We start from the raw sequence: 15,090 nt of genomic DNA on the forward strand, positions 1-15,090 counted from the left end.
TAGAACATGAAATCTTTCATCGTTGATAAAAACCGCTCTGCTTCTCGAATCTCTAAGACTAGAAACTCCAAAGTCGTCTCGCTTCGGCAGGTCTCTCCGACTGTGCTTCTTTCACAATCAGCGAGATTGAGGCAGGCAAAGTTAGATCAAACAAACGTAGATGCACAGTCGCGCGGCACGAATCGCGATTTGCGCGAGCCAGTTGGGAGAAGAGAAAACGGAGAGATGTGGAGCATAATCTAGCCTGTTTGAGGAGAACTGCCAGCGACTGCAAGTTAGAACAAACTCACGGTATATACTCCGGGAACGTCGTAACCGGTAAGCAATGTGCTAACGTCGCGCCCAATCCTTTTACATCCCTTTCTCAGAAATGTATCTTTGGATATGGCGTAATTGTGCAAAATAATGTGAGTGCCGTATGAATAATACGAGATGCTTTTGTGCGCCTCTCCTCTCCGATTTTGCATACTCGACTTGAGTAGAGACGTAATAAACGTCATGTGAAAATTTCAGATTTCGTGAGAGCTCCGTAACTTTCGGATTATTTATATCGGATCACTGACCAGAAATGAAATATTCATGCAATGATCCCGTCCTATTGTTCCTGTGCAAGTACCTAATGCGATTTATGCAACGCAAGGTTTGCAACGCCTGCGATGTCTCCTCATTTCACGCATTTGCCATCTTTTTCTTGAGTACGTCGCAGCATTTTTTGATTAAATAAAAAGGCGTTTATTGTTAAAAAAATAATTTGCGTTTTATTTGACAAACATATTTCTAATGTATTGTCGTCTGGCTAAGGGACAAAGAGGCTTGCCCCTTAAGCAATTTATATCGTAAAACGAGTATCCTATACATGGCGTATTCTCTACCAACCTCGAGATCGACGATCAATCTAACGTTACGACTACCGGCACTTTCCCCTCACTCGCAATTAGATAAAGCAATATCCTACGACAGTAAATAGAAATAGAATTACCACAATTAATTCAAGCGCACGGTAAGGGCATTTAGAAGATTCACTTGACAATTTCACAAATTTCTCGAGACGATTAAAATTACTAATTCAAAAGAAACATTTAGTTATCAAGGATTGAATTGAATTTTCTATAAAGTTATAATAATCCGGAAAATTTGCAATCATGATAAATTCAATTATCATTCATGATTCTAGATAAAAATACGTTTTGTAAAAGAAATTATTTTTATTTATTCAACAGAAGTATTTTTTTGTATTTAATAAATTTATTTTAAGTAATATTGTTAAATGTAAAGAAAATTTAAAAAAAATAAACAGAATTCTATATATAATTTTGTTTGTAAGTTATAAATTTGCATTATATTGTAATATGCAATTATAAAATAAAAAAAATTGTGCCACTCTCTTTAATATGTAATTAAAATATTTAATAACATTTTGATTTATATACATATTAATGGCAAAGTATTTTTTCGTTGACGCCGGTGACCGAATCAAGAAGATAGAGGCAGCGAAGCTGATGGCTCATGAATATTCATTTCTTGCCGGTTTCTTACAGGTCGACGGGGGTGAGCACAGAGCAGAGCAGCCAGAGCCGTACTTTTAAGCACAAGAGTGGGGGTTCTGGATCAATGCCGAGGCCACGCCTCCTTCGTCTTACATCTTGCACCCCGTGCTACCCCCAAGCACCTTCCTTTCCTTTTGCTTTTCCACTCTCTTCCCTATCTTCATATCCCGCGGAAAATCCGCCCAGGGCATGCAGATATATCAAAGGATTAAAAACTATATGATGTATAAACACTTTGTATTGATATTGCAATTGATAGCGTAATAATCAGGAAGATATTAAACATCTGCATCCTGTTGAAGTTTTAAAAATATATCTTGAAAACATATTTGTAAAAAATAATATTAAAATTGATATGCTGTGCATTGAACGAACAAATATATTTGTAAAAAATATATATTTAAATATAATTTATGCATACATATTTATCACACACACACACACACACACACACACACACACACACAAAATTAAAAAGAATTATGTTATTCAGCTGCAGAGTACAAATAAAATCATAAAAGCTTAGAAAACAAAATTTATTTAACAAACCTGAGCTATCCTACTTTCCCCGACATCTGCAAAGTTTCATTTTGATCCATTATTTAGAACCGCATATATCTAAATAATTTTCGATATATCTAAATAATTTCGATTTAGGTTCTCTCTATACTAATATATATCGCGCCTTCGTACCATAACTATTATCTTTTTCACAATGATAATGAAATATTTTTTTTTTTAAGCTAATCATCAAACAATGAATAGTCCGCCGTAACTTATGCACGGTGTTATTACAAGGCACAGAGACAGATCCTAAGGTAGCTTTGTGCACCTTCGCATACTAGCAATATCTCATTGCGACATTGCTGTTTCTCATCTCATCTCGTCGTCTCTTCTACCTCGTCCCGTCCCGTCCCATCTCATCCGAACTCAACGACTTCGTCGTTTCTAACTCGCGGGTCCCGTCTTGTCTCATCTCGTCTTCTCGTCATTTCCTAGAGCCAGAGGCCTCGGGCTGTTCTTTCCTTTTGGAAAGTGAAGACGAATCTACGGCGGCTTCATCCAATCAGACCCGCACGAGCCTCTTCCACCGCGTCGTCCAAATCAAACAGTACGGCTAATTACCGCCAGAATTCACCGCGAACTATCTCGATCATGGATCAACTCCGTTAATCATTGGTACACATGTTTCAACAACGATCTCCTTAAAGAGTATAAAGGGCTTTATATCTTTGAAAAGATATAAAAAATGAAAAATTGTAAAATTTTTATTGCATCTATCTCGTGTATAAAAGAGAGAGTAATATAAAGTAATATATATATATATATATATATATATATATATATATATATATAAAAGTATATATATAAAAGTAATATATATAAAAGAAAACAGGAAGATTTGCATATTTTCAATTAATTGATCAATTGAAAAATATGTTTTGCGGCTCGAAAATTTGAGATCATATATATGACTATCGAAAAATTTCGTTCTTTTTAAAATTATTTTTTTACGAGGTGATATTTAATCGCATTATGTTACGGATAGTATATAAATTCGTGTCGCATTCACATATATAAATCGTATACATTTATGATAACATGTTCTATTAATCTTGTCTCTCAATATTTGAAACATGTAATCTTATATATCATTTTCAAAATATTCAATTTAGAATAATAAAGGCGCATAATTGAAAATAGCAGCGCATTCTCATAGTAGGATCGCTCAATATTCGCTTGCAAACGAGTCACAGGTGTCTCAATCATTGTCACCGGCGGATCGACCGAATAGCGCGTCGATTGGCAATCGAATGTCGGTCAATCGGTCGGGCAGCTCGTGCCGACGTTTGGCGCCTCGAGAGTGCCGAAGCTGTTCCGAATGGAAAATCAATAGGGTGAACGAAGAAGGGGCCGTGAATCCCCTTGCCGTTTGCCCGCTCACTCGCTCGCTCGCTCGCTCTTGCGCTCGATCTCGCGGATCTCGAGCCGGAATCATTGTCCGAAGGAATCCCGCATCCGATCAAATCTCTCAGTGGGAGAGATCGCCGGCCACCTAAGTACGTCATTTGCGGCTAATGGCCGACCTCGGTCAGCGATCTAATGTCCTATCACGGGGATGCATCGATGCCGCGATCAACCGACAAGTCGATCGATCTTGTCTCACGGGGTGACAAGTGTCCGGTCCGACGTCGCCACAAGAGGATGCCAGAATTACAATTGTTATGGCAAGCAAAGTTTGTCTTTGTTCAAGTAGAATTATGATTTCTACAATCAAGTTCATCTTATAGATAAGTCGTGAGAAAAAAATTGTGACGATATAAGAGAGTCTTAATAAACTTGACATGTGAAATGCGCTCGTTATTTCACATTGAGTTATTAGAGATAACTTTATCGGCGATGTAAACATTTTTATAAAAAGTTCAAATTAAATATAATACAAAGACAATTACGATTTGCAAAAGTACATATATTTTTCTAATTAAATATTAATTAAATATTTTTATAATAAATGTTTTACAATTTTTCTGATATTCATGAAATGCTGTATAAAATATTTTAGACAAGTGAGGGGCTAAATTGCGAGGGGGTTGTTTTAAACAGCTCAGTTATCGACACTGCCACTGCGCGGCAGCACCACCTATTTCAGCCAGGTTTCGAACCAGCTACCCCTGATCTTTCTCCCCCGAAGGCTGTTTCCAGCGAGCCAGGGTGATCTGCCTCGTTACCCGAAGAGCGGCGAACGACTCCATGGATAATCGACCATGATCATCGGCTACGCGTACCCACGAGATTATGCGATCGGCGTTTGCAACCCCACATAATTATCCCGCAAATTCGATAAATTGACCCTTCTTCGAATGCCGTCGGCGAGATGCGGTTAGTTTTAATAACGTTATTACACCTGATGTAAAAAAAACATGGAACGTCATGTCACTGATAAATTGCGAGATTTATGGAAAACGGCAAGTAACTTTCTTCAAAACTTTTTTTTAAAGATATATTTTTTTAAACAATATATCATAAATCTCTAAGGTGATAAATTAAATGGAAAATTATTTGTTAAAAATTGAATTTACATATTATACTAATAATATAGAAAACAAAGAAACGATTAAAAATGGCATATTATACTCATTTTTAAACATTATAACAAGAGTAAAAAGAAATTGTTCAATAATTATCTTTGATTTATTTTATATTCTTCGTTCAAATACGCGTCAAAATACGCGTGATAAAGATAAGAAAGCGCTGTTATATCGTACTTTAACGTCGTCTAGAAACCATTCATTGTGTTTCTAAATGAAATATGCAACTAATCCGCGCCGATGTCTAGACGCCGAGACACGCGTAGTTTTGAATGCGATTTTCTCCGAACCGCGTCGTATTGTGCAATTTATCAGTGCAATTTACTGGCGGAAACAGTGCCGGGGAAATTGAAAAACTTTCACGGCCAATTCACGGCTGCTTTTAATAATGCGAATCAATTTAACGCGGGGAGATGGAATAGCGTCGCGAATGCACGCATCGGCAAAGTGCTTTTTTTTTTCCACGTCGACACTTGAAGCGCATCTATGGTATTTAATAAAACTTTGTCGCGCTTGATTCAACAGAGAACAATAATATGATCAGCAAATAGCATGCCTGTTAAACGCAGACGAAGAAAGGTGGAAAAGAAAAAAATTATTACTAAACTGATAAAGAAAACCTGATTTAAATATTCATTCTGCTTATTTAAAAATGACATAACAAATAAAACAAATAATTTTTTGATTAACTTTTTATAGCATTAGTATAAAATGAATACATGTATTTTTTAAATAGAAGATAAGAAAGAAAAATATGGAGACTAAAAATATTATGTAATAAATTAATCGGCATTGGAGAATATTGTGTATCCAAAGACTCAAAGAATTCATAAATCCGAGAAGGCAGTAGAAACAGACAGTAGGAACAGCCGTACCGACGATCAATAAGAAAGCAAGTCTCTCGCGAAGACGTGACCGCAAATTCCCGGAGACGTAAGGCCCGGGACACAGCGAGGAAGTATAACCAGTAGTACACGTAGAGCTGCAGGCGGCCCTTAGAAACGTAATTAATATTTATCCCACCCTCGATGTAAGGAGGAGGCAGCAGCCCGGCGTTCCTCCATCTCCGCCGTCGTCCACCCATCCCATGACCCGTCTAAAATCCCAGCACGCTCCTTGTAAAATCTAATATCTGAGGAAGCGCCGTCGCTCGTACCCTCCCTTCCTCTCCTCTCCTCTCCTCTCCTCTTCCACGGCTTTGCAGCCTCACCCCGGATGCGGGGTTTCTTCCAGGTCGCCGTATGCCGTAAAGCAGAGTAGCAAGTGGCAAGACGAAGGCGCAAGGGAGAAGGAAAGGAAAAGAGGAGACCATCTCGGTATGGTATGCCTGGGGGGGTGTTCGGGGTGTTCGCCGGCGGCACGGGCGAAACCGACACCGAAGAAGAGGAAGGAAGCCGGCTGGGGAAACAAAAGAGCAGGGAGGGCAGGGTGAAAGTAGAGAAAGAGAGCGAGAGCGCACAGCAACGATGGTAACGACGACGTCGTCGTCGGAGAAGGGAAGCCGAGGTAGGAGCAAGATAAGAAGAGAGCGATCCTAGGTGGAGCCGGGCGAGGATGCGAGGACGAAGAAGGAGAAGAAAACGGGGTGGTGGAGGCATCGCGACGGCAGATAGATAGAGGGAGAGGGTGAAAATGAGAAAACGAGAACGAGAGGCGCGTTCGAGAGAGGCGGGAAAATCCGGGAAGAGAGAGGGAAGGAACGCGAGCTCTGTTTTCCCGGGTACAGGGTTCCTCGATGGGCGGCGTCAAGATGCTGCAACTCCGCCAATGACGGGAGTTGCGATGGATTTTGCGCGTCCGCGATTCGCTGCCGGCAGCTTTCTTAGAGACGCGACAGCGCGAAAAAATCCACAGGAAAAAGGCGACGAGAGAGGAAAGGGGGTGCGCGCGCGCCACGGCCATTGGCCCGGCGCCCGGCTGCTTTTCTTCGCTTTTCAGGAACCATTAAGGGGCCAATGGCACGCCGCCGCCACCGTGAAAGGCGACTCCGAGTAATCGATAAGTTGGAGTCGAGCTTTCTCTTTTGGCCCGCGGACTATTTCAATGTATATTCTCTTTAACTTTTCAACAATTTTTGCATGCTGTAGAATTTTATTATTATTTAAATAACTTCTATCTGTCACGTTTAATATAGAGATGTTTTTATTCAGCTTTACGAGACTCTAACACGATTGTGCGAATTTACTGCTCTTAATCCACTTATCTGAAACATCATTTTCAAAAAAAAAATCTCAGCTATCAATCGTTTGTTGCATTTTAAAGACATGCATTTTGCGAATATGCTTGTTATGTTGCTGCAAGACATCAAATGTAAGTAAGCTTATTATAATTTGCTGAAGTCACTTTTGAAGTGATATAAACATGTAATAGTTCCTTACATGATATAATTTCTAATTTTTCCTTCTCATCATTGAATTTTTCTACTGTAAAATTTTATCGCTGCTATGAAATATCGACACGAATTTAATTTTCGAGTTTTCATGAGAAAGCCGCGCTAAGCCGTCTACGAGAACAATCGGCTTCATCCCATCCCAGAGCACACCCCATTCCATCTGGAAACGGCCGCGGAATCTCCGGGCTTAATTCAAACGCATCATATTTCCAGTCGTGTCTAACAGCTGCCTGCGCATTTTTGCATCGCAATTGTCTGCCGGCGAAGAGAATCGGTCTTACCCCACGACGTTGTCAGTCGCGGGGGTAGCGTCAAGACGGCGAGGTGGTAGTGAGTGGGCGGGGGAAGGGGAGAGGGGAGGGGAGGGGAGGGGAGAGAAACGTCTCCGAGACAATTAGCGAAGACTAAAGGGACCCGTCGAGAAAGGGGGTAACGCGCGCCCCGAGCGCGCAACCTTCCTCTCGTTCCATCGCCTTCGTGCGTCCGCCTCTTCCTCCATTCGCCGCCCCCGCGTGCATCTCGCCTTACCTCTCTTCCTAAATCCGCCTTATCCGCCACCACCATCGTGCGCGCCGAACCCTCTGCCGACGTTCCTCTATTCCTCTATCGCGCGCTCACGTGTCTCGTAACATTAATAATACCGGAGAAGAGCGTACTGCAGCATCTTCTCCTCCCGGTCGTCCTCCTCTCCACCCCCTGCACCCTCACCCTTCCCGCGACTACGGGAGGCAGCAGCTTTAGTTGCGAGGAACTTGGACTGCAAGTAAGTTCTCGGGGAGCCTAGATGGAAATTGACGTTAATGTGCCCCGAAAGCAGCCCGCCTCTCCCCCTTCGTCTCTCTCTCTCTCTCTCTCTCTGTCTCTTTGCATCCTCTCCCTCTTTACGGAGCATCGCCCGGGTGATCGTCGTTGCTGCCTGAAAGAACCTACCCCGGGCAAGTGTGCCGAGGTAGTTAGCGAAGTAGTTGTCGGGATGGATTATGATGGTAACGTGGGAAGAATTCACGATCGCTGACTGACATCGTCCCTCCTTAATGGATTCGCGGCTGCTTGCAAACGAGCATCGGGTGGAGGCTTGATATCAACCTAGTCAGATTAATTAAAGATAAGACGAGATGAGCTTGCCCGTTTCACGTATCTTACATTTCAATAAGTTGATTTTACAACGATATCAAAAAATATCATCTCTTTCACCTCTAATCTTCTTAATTTCGTTCAAAATTATTTTTTCTTGGTATCAATTGAGATTATTGTTTTACAACTTTGGATAATGAAAAAATCTAATTTTAAAGATCTCGTTTCTCCATATATAAATTTAGAACTTTGTAAAAAAAAATTAATCTCTTAAATACGTTCAGAAATATCTAGAAAAGAGAAAAACAACTTACGAACGAACAATATTTCGCGATACTTATCTTCTTACACACAAACTTCTGTTCGTCCTATCCTTGACTGGCATAACTGCCTCTTGACATTTTCGCATCGCCTGCACGAAGGGACTCCAGGATTTGCTGCCTTCGCAGTGTAGTTGCGATACTAACTGAAAAATCCGATTTACCGAGTTAAACGAGATTAATTACAGTAATTAGAGTTTGTTGTTCTAGAACGCGTGGGCATCTCAAACTTCCGTAATGTCCGAATGGGATTTTCGGGCTGTAACATGACTGTGACAATCCGTCTGTAGTCTATGAATGTGTTTGCCACTATAGGAAGATTCACAAAAGACGGGCCGTGTTTGAATAAAATTGTCGAATAAAAAAAATCATACTCCTACTTATATTATCTCACAAAGTATTGCACATAGAGATTATAAATTGATGGAAGAATTCGCCAATAAATTTAAGATAGAAAATAAACGTGTGGAAACACGCTATGAAAAAATCCGTTTAAATTACAGACTATGTTAATTTTGTTACACATTCATTGAAATTTCGAGACAATATGAGAGAAAGAAATATCGTGTGTATGTGTGTGTGTGTGTGTGTGTGTGTGTGTGTGGATCGCGCACTTCTTTCAAACCGGTCGCGGACTTTTCTTGTCTTGCCAACTTTTCAATTTCTGGTTATATCTTGGATACAATCCCACCGGATCGCTTCCGCAAAGCGATACCTCCGGCAACTATTTCACCCCATTCTCTCACTGTGCACGGTACGTGCCAGTTTAAGGTTCTCTGATGTTGCTTGACCGCTGGCCAGCAGTGGGAAAGTGCCGCATGTGCTCTCCTGGAAACTTCTTCGCCGGTATTACTGGTTTCAAACGAGTCTCTGATTGCCACAATTTTTCAGCATTAAACACTTTTATCTTTTTTCTAAGATTAAGTTAGACAACAATTGTAACTTAATTATAAGGATAATCAAGTCATTTTTTTGCGATTAAAGCAATTAAAATAGAATAAAAGTTCTATTTAAATGTCATGTAAAAAATTTAAAAAATAATATGATATATATATTCTTATAAATAAATAAATTACTAGTCTTTTTCTTGATGATTATCGAAATGTATATATCTTTCCAATTAATAAAGATTCGGAAAGTTACAATATTCTCTCAATATATGGAACATTTTCCGTTTATATCAGTCTTGATTTTTGAAATCTATTAGACCCACGTTCCCACGACTCTGAATGAATCAATCTAGTTGCCGTCTTTCTGGGAACAATACCGCATGCTTATTTCTATCTGTAAGAACTTGTTGCGATCAGTCTCGAAGGCCAAGATCCTGAAAAGTGACTTTTCGTTCCTGTTGAAGTGGGGCAGAGGTAAACAGGTTTATCATATCCGAATGCCGGTGGTCCGTCACGACGGAGGTCCTGCCGAAAGGTCTCACAGGATATTGCTTCTCAAATCTGCGACAATAAGTACAATAACTACGCGTTTACTTGTCGAGCCAGCGAGCAGCCTTCAAGACGAGTTCTTCGAGTTCTATGAAAATAGATCGTTTCTGTGACTTGTCTTTCACAGAGATTTCACACATGTCCTGCATTTTTGAAGATAATAAAGGCGACCGGCTTCTTTACGATGAGTATCTACTTTGTTGCTTGAATTATCCGACATGCAAAGAATTCGAGCGCGATAATATGTCGGACAATAGAGATTAGTAATCTTGTGAAATATATAATTTTGTTAACTCTCAGCATCTCAAATATATATTCTCTTCTCAAAGACCAGAGCAAGCTAATGAGATTTCTTAGAGCGCAATCCAAGTAGACACGAGAACTTAATCGACGAATCCTCATTCGGATTCTCAGCGGTACGAGAAATACATAGCGATAAATATATATCTCCGGCGCAGTAATGAAAGTTTCCCTACGAACATCCGAGTCCCTTGGGATCCAACATTATGATCTCTCCTTCGTTCTCTCGCCGCCCTCATAACAGCAGGTAACGGCTTAAAAGCCTCATCTGGAAAGTATTGTCCAGCGAAGCGAGACTAAACTCTCGCTAGAATTTTCAAGGTCATGTCCAACGTCTCGCAATCATTCTCAGATCGATCGTGGCATCTCCCTGCTGAATCCGAGTCTCGCCGGAAATCGCAGAGCGATCGGGTTCGTGGTCGCGACGTCGCGACAAAATTTTTCGCGAGTCATCAAGAGACCCGGCGATGAGACTCCTTTCCCGGTATGCTAATAAAACAGATCTTATGTGGCGAAGACGCCATTTTGAATAATGTCGACCAATCAGAGACCCGGCCTAGGCGTCTTAGGGGGGTGGCGGGGGCTGACGAGGGGGAGACGCGTGCAGCGCACCACCACTACGCGCTGCCCAACACAAACTGCCCTTATATTATGCTATAAACCTGGAGACCACCCTCCGTTTGCCCCGCGATCTGCCTTTTGCGCCGTTCGCCGCTACCATTCTTTTCTGGATAGATCACGAATCAGCAAAATCATCTATGGTTTCTTCCAGCAACTTTTTTTTAATCCGTTTCGATTTCTTTCCAACAATTACAAATATTTATCATCACGATAAATATTTTAAAAATCGTAAAATCTCTTTTGTCATTGATTCTTTTGTCATTTACATGAGAGTAATTAAAAATATAATCAAGAGTAATTAAAAATATTAATCTTTTATTCGAAACTGTATGTTGATGTAAGTTACCATCGATTTTTAAAATTGCTTTAAAATCAGAGAATTTGCAAAGTGTTTGAAGTATTTAAAGTATTGATAACTATTTATCTTAATGCAATATTTTTACAATAAACAAAGATTTATATCTCCATTAATATGCCGAACAATATTTATTATACCAGATGGACAGTTTTAAAAAATTATTATTTTTATCAAACATATCGGTGTGTTAGCTTTCTTTGTCAACAATTTCGAGGTGAGACGAGACGAGAGATTCGGGCATACCACGAGCGTCATATCATAGTTTACATCGCTTCGCCGACTTTGCAAATCAACTTCCCTGACGGTGAACGCGCGTGCAAACAATCTTCACGTTGGCGCAAGCAAGTGAGCGGCGAGGAATTATTTCCACGTTTGGGCCGAGATTGCGTAAAACGTATAATCAGATGCAAATGGAATCCGGGGCCGCGGCAGCCATTTTCGAGGAAACAAAGCGAGTGTTCCCAAGATAGTGGGTGGTTTTAGTAACGACTACGGTGAGGTGAGAGAGGCTCTCTCTCTCTCTCTTTCTCTCGGCAAGAGGAATCTGCACAAGCGGGATGAAGGGAAAGAGAAAGAGAGAGAGAGACGAAGGATAGAGACAAGCAGGCAAGCAACTTCCCCCTTTCTCGAAGCAGTATCTTAAGTCTTACAGGATGGCTCGGTACGCCTGACAAGCGACGTTAATGTATGTATGAGATCCAAGAGCGCGGAGACTACCCTCCATCCGACGCTTCATCCTCCTTTCCACCTTCTCGTGGGGGGTATCGCAACCCACCCCCACATCCGCTCCTTCTGATACCAAGCTTTCCGCTCCCCTTCACCCTCCCTTCCCCCTCCCCCCTCCCTCCCTTTTACCACCGAAACTCATTCCATCGCGAAACCATCCACATGTACGTACGCCTTTGGGTTTCTAAGGGAGTCTGCACAATGAAACGAGAAACATGAGAAGCCAACCAACAGATCCATCCATCCCAGTGCTCTCTTCCTTACTCCCCGACTCCTTTCCCATCTATTCCTTAGCAGACCGAGCGAATCTTCATCGGACCGTCGCCGAAGAACCGCTTGCCAAGACTGAATACTCCGCCGTTTCCAAGAAACCAACGTCGAGGGTGGAGTACATTTCCAGTCAAAGGCTTGAGCGTCTTATTTTGATGAAGTATCTAAAAGCCTTATCTCTCATGATCAAGCCTTATCTCGCGTATGTCTAGTATTTCAGGAGATTTGAAAATTGATTACATGGAAAACGCGGCGACTAAGACGCTTAAGTTAAGTTTTAACAAAACGTACGTGATATACTTTTGTTTTCCCATTTTTTAAGCGTGTTAATTTACGATTGCAATTACAAGTTGTGAAATTCTTATCCAGCTCTAATAACTTTGCTCTTTGTGGTTTCGCTTCAATGTAATCAATCCAGTCGTCCAAGCTATTGGTTCAAGCTCAAAGTCCCGCGATCGCATTAGGCGATCATTCGTTTCGGGCGTGTTCATTACGTTAATTTCGGAGGCGCGTCTTCGAGTTTCCGTCAGTCGCTGCACAATGAAACGAGAAACACGAGACAGAGAGAGAGAGAGAGAGAGAGAGAGAGAGGAGAGAAAGCCAGCGGCACACCGACCCGGCTTCCTTCTATATTCCCTTCCCCCCTTCCGACATCGCATTACCCTCGACTTCGCTATATCTAATGACGTAGAGGCAAGGCCTTTGGAAGTGTGCTAAGACCGAATATAGCCGCATTGCTAAGGAAGCTTCAAGTCTAACTGGCGAGGCAACACCACTCACGAGACTCGTCCCATGTAATCAGCAGAAACGCTTTTCATAGCTGAGACATTCCTTAAAGGGAAAGAGAGATAGGTCTTTCTTTTCCTCTCCCCCCCCCTCTCTCTCTCTCTCTTTCTCTCTTTTTCTCTTTCTTACTCCCGGAGTGCTCGCGTACTCTTGCGCATCGTATCGGAGTTGAAAAAGGAATACATACGGACGCATCAACGATGACGTGTCTACATATTTATGCGCACTCACCCTCGTTTGCCGGTTGTCTCGAGACGAGATCCTGGATTATGTTCATCTTCTACCTCCCCTTCTCCCTTTCCCCTCCCACCTTCCGCCTTTGACTTGCCTGATGATGTACCAACCCTTTGCGTCACTCTCTTGCAGCGGTAACGCTCCTGACGAGCAACGTCACCCGAAAGTCTACCGAGTCGAGTTCCCGAATCTCTTGACACCGGTAGCATTAATTTGTTATCATGATGCGTAAATGTCGGATGTCTTTGAAAAGCTTGATACGAGAGCTTCTTCCTTCGATCTTTTTTCTACATATATTTTATATTTACAATTACTATCATAAAACATTTTTTAGCGGCAGTAATATTAGTAACATAAAAATATATAAATGAAATCGGGAAGAAAAATTATAGTTGAATCGCGCGCAGGAAAAACAATTCGTGGTCAAGTGATATAACGGCCTGCATGTAAGAAGCTCGATTGCGCAATCTGTCCGCGACTTTTTTCAGTCGACGACGACCGGATTCGCGGGAAAAGCTCGCGGAAAAAGAATGCCGATCGTTGCACCGTGCGTTGATGTCTCCACGTACCCGGTGGGTGTGACTTTTCGTTTTCCACCGACGAATCCCTGCTTTTTTCCTCGCTTTCCACCCCCGACCCCCACCCCCCTGTTCTGCTTGTCTCATTTTACCCGGCGCAGCTGGGTCAAGTCGCCGCGAATACGAAGGACGAAAGGATATATGCGTGCGACGCGGTAATGCGAGTTTATACATTCGCTTCTCTCCGCATCCAATTTAAACCACAATTGCTATTACACAACTGCAAACCGAGTACGTCAACGTGAATTTCAACATTCAAATTGATATTAATGTCAATCTCACCAGGTGACAACGCTTTCCAAATAGTATGAATTTCAATGATCACATCAACCTTTACTTTCGGATAAATTATGTTATCATTTAGGAAGTGTCTATTAAATAATGGACGCAAAATTCGAATAGGTTTTATTTAAGCTAACAGAGAGAGAAAATTATATCTCATATATTATTATAGCTAGAAAAGGTTGAAAACAATCGACTTACAATCTACTATAATAATATATTAGCCCGAAGAATGATAAAAGTATCCAGTTTTGAAAGTCTCGATGTATCTGCAGTTCTTGTAATGTTTCAAAATCGAATTTATACACGCCACTTTCAATCCTCAAACTTTGACCGAGCATGAGTTATCCGTGTGAAAATTTTCTTTCCGTCGCATCTATCCGGTTTCGTCTCACGTGAAAGCGCCAGCTTGCCGGAATAAGGGTGGCGTCGATGGAAGGAGATTGGCGGTGGTGCCCGGAAGAGAGAGAAAGAGAGAAGAAGGAAGAGGGGCAGGGGAGGACGCTGTGCCCCAAGGGTGTGTTCCGGAATCGGGGTAAGATGGAGGAAAATCGTTACTCACTAGTCGCGGGGAAGTCGAGGGTTGAGAGGGCAAAACGAGGGAGGACGAGGGGGGGAGGGGAATGTAGAAACTCCACCGCTTGAAAGAGGGAGAGTCGTGCGCACCTATACAGAGGCGCACGCATACACTCGCATACATGCATATACACGTACGAATCGCACGACCCTCCGTCTAGGTTTGGGCAAGACGATCCCGGGGAAAACGCCTAAAATACGTCGATATGAGACGACCTGAGAAATCCCCTTGTTTCCCTGCCCGTCCGGTCGCTGATCCTTTCCACCCTCCGAGGTCTGGAAATATTTATTTTCAAGAATCGACTAAAATGGTTATGAGAGAGACATCTCGCTTAGCAATTTATGCGAATACGGAGAAATTTACACTTAAGTTGGAAATAAGATTCACATTAAATTCTTGACTTATTGCCTCTATTTTATACAAGTTTATCCTTTTCTAAAAAAAATCCTATCTTTTTATCAAAAATTATTATAAAATAGTAATCAAGATATTATAGC

At 41.7% G+C, this 15,090-nt stretch overlaps 1 long non-coding RNA gene across 1 annotated transcript in view; it reads left to right on the plus strand.

Moving 5' to 3' along the window:
- The window catches only part of LOC126848514 (uncharacterized), a 212,389-nt gene extending 210,340 nt beyond the window's left edge, over window positions 1–2,049 (plus strand). Inside the window, exon 5 of the long non-coding RNA XR_007687266.1 lies at window positions 1,539–2,049. This is a non-coding gene — a long non-coding RNA (uncharacterized LOC126848514). The remainder of the gene's footprint in view (window positions 1–1,538) is intronic.
- The last annotated feature ends 13,041 nt before the right edge of the window (window positions 2,050–15,090 follow it).

Source organism: Cataglyphis hispanica, chromosome 3, assembly GCF_021464435.1.
Source record: "Cataglyphis hispanica isolate Lineage 1 chromosome 3, ULB_Chis1_1.0, whole genome shotgun sequence".
Classification (NCBI taxonomy): Eukaryota; Metazoa; Arthropoda; class Insecta; order Hymenoptera; family Formicidae; genus Cataglyphis; species Cataglyphis hispanica.